The sequence below is a fragment of the Musa acuminata genome, unplaced genomic scaffold, assembly GCF_036884655.1.
Source record: "Musa acuminata AAA Group cultivar baxijiao unplaced genomic scaffold, Cavendish_Baxijiao_AAA HiC_scaffold_79, whole genome shotgun sequence".
Lineage (NCBI taxonomy): Eukaryota > Viridiplantae > Streptophyta > Magnoliopsida > Zingiberales > Musaceae > Musa > Musa acuminata.
This window is the reverse complement of record NW_027020360.1, coordinates 7,501-10,000: the sequence shown is the minus strand read 5'-3', so window position 1 is coordinate 10,000 and position 2,500 is coordinate 7,501.

Below are 2,500 nucleotides of genomic sequence, written 5' to 3'. Positions count from 1 at the left end.
CGAGAGCGGAGCAAAACGTCAGCCATCTCAGCACCCTGGAACCCCCCGGGTGGCACAGGGCTGGATGGGGCTTTCGTATAGCAGGGACGGTGCTGCCTCTCGCTTCGCTCGCTGTCCGCCGCTCGCCGCTCGCTCGTGCAGCCAAAAATGGCCAGTTTTGGCCCGTTTTTGGGCCGTTTTGGCCAGTTTTTGGCCTGTTCTTGCATTGCGCGGTGACCGTCGAGAGCGGAGCAAAACGTCAGCCATCTCAGCACCCTGGAACCCCCCGGGTGGCACAGGGCTGGATGGGGCTTTCGTATAGCAGGGACGGTGCTGCCTCTCGCTTCGCTCGCTGTCCGCCGCTCGCCGCTCGCTCGTGCAGCCAAAAATGGCCAGTTTTGGCCCGTTTTTGGGCCGTTTTGGCCAGTTTTTGGCCTGTTCTTGCATTGCGCGGTGACCGTCGAGAGCGGAGCAAAACGTCAGCCATCTCAGCACCCTGGAACCCCCCGGGTGGCACAGGGCTGGATGGGGCTTTCGTATAGCAGGGACGGTGCTGCCTCTCGCTTCGCTCGCTGTCCGCCGCTCGCCGCTCGCTCGTGCAGCCAAAAATGGCCAGTTTTGGCCCGTTTTTGGGCCGTTTTGGCCAGTTTTTGGCCTGTTCTTGCATTGCGCGGTGACCGTCGAGAGCGGAGCAAAACGTCAGCCATCTCAGCACCCTGGAACCCCCCGGGTGGCACAGGGCTGGATGGGGCTTTCGTATAGCAGGGACGGTGCTGCCTCTCGCTTCGCTCGCTGTCCGCCGCTCGCCGCTCGCTCGTGCAGCCAAAAATGGCCAGTTTTGGCCCGTTTTTGGGCCGTTTTGGCCAGTTTTTGGCCTGTTCTTGCATTGCGCGGTGACCGTCGAGAGCGGAGCAAAACGTCAGCCATCTCAGCACCCTGGAACCCCCCGGGTGGCACAGGGCTGGATGGGGCTTTCGTATAGCAGGGACGGTGCTGCCTCTCGCTTCGCTCGCTGTCCGCCGCTCGCCGCTCGCTCGTGCAGCCAAAAATGGCCAGTTTTGGCCCGTTTTTGGGCCGTTTTGGCCAGTTTTTGGCCTGTTCTTGCATTGCGCGGTGACCGTCGAGAGCGGAGCAAAACGTCAGCCATCTCAGCACCCTGGAACCCCCCGGGTGGCACAGGGCTGGATGGGGCTTTCGTATAGCAGGGACGGTGCTGCCTCTCGCTTCGCTCGCTGTCCGCCGCTCGCCGCTCGCTCGTGCAGCCAAAAATGGCCAGTTTTGGCCCGTTTTTGGGCCGTTTTGGCCAGTTTTTGGCCTGTTCTTGCATTGCGCGGTGACCGTCGAGAGCGGAGCAAAACGTCAGCCATCTCAGCACCCTGGAACCCCCCGGGTGGCACAGGGCTGGATGGGGCTTTCGTATAGCAGGGACGGTGCTGCCTCTCGCTTCGCTCGCTGTCCGCCGCTCGCCGCTCGCTCGCGCAGCCAAAAATGGCCAGTTTTGGCCCGTTTTTGGGCCGTTTTGGCCAGTTTTTGGCCTGTTCTTGCATTGCGCGGTGACCGTCGAGAGCGGAGCAAAACGTCAGCCATCTCAGCACCCTGGAACCCCCCGGGTGGCACAGGGCTGGATGGGGCTTTCGTATAGCAGGGACGGTGCTGCCTCTCGCTTCGCTCGCTGTCCGCCGCTCGCCGCTCGCTCGTGCAGCCAAAAATGGCCAGTTTTGGCCCGTTTTTGGGCCGTTTTGGCCAGTTTTTGGCCTGTTCTTGCATTGCGCGGTGACCGTCGAGAGCGGAGCAAAACGTCAGCCATCTCAGCACCCTGGAACCCCCCCCGGGTGGCACAGGGCTGGATGGGGCTTTCGTATAGCAGGGACGGTGCTGCCTCTCGCTTCGCTCGCTGTCCGCCGCTCGCCGCTCGCTCGTGCAGCCAAAAATGGCCAGTTTTGGCCCGTTTTTGGGCCGTTTTGGCCAGTTTTTGGCCTGTTCTTGCATTGCGCGGTGACCGTCGAGAGCGGAGCAAAACGTCAGCCATCTCAGCACCCTGGAACCCCCCGGGTGGCACAGGGCTGGATGGGGCTTTCGTATAGCAGGGACGGTGCTGCCTCTCGCTTCGCTCGCTGTCCGCCGCTCGCCGCTCGCTCGTGCAGCCAAAAATGGCCAGTTTTGGCCCGTTTTTGGGCCGTTTTGGCCAGTTTTTGGCCTGTTCTTGCATTGCGCGGTGACCGTCGAGAGCGGAGCAAAACGTCAGCCATCTCAGCACCCTGGAACCCCCCGGGTGGCACAGGGCTGGATGGGGCTTTCGTATAGCAGGGACGGTGCTGCCTCTCGCTTCGCTCGCTGTCCGCCGCTCGCCGCTCGCTCGCGCAGCCAAAAATGGCCAGTTTTGGCCCGTTTTTGGGCCGTTTTGGCCAGTTTTTGGCCTGTTCTTGCATTGCGCGGTGACCGTCGAGAGCGGAGCAAAACGTCAGCCATCTCAGCACCCTGGAACCCCCCGGGTGGCACAGGGCTGGATGGGGCTTTCGTA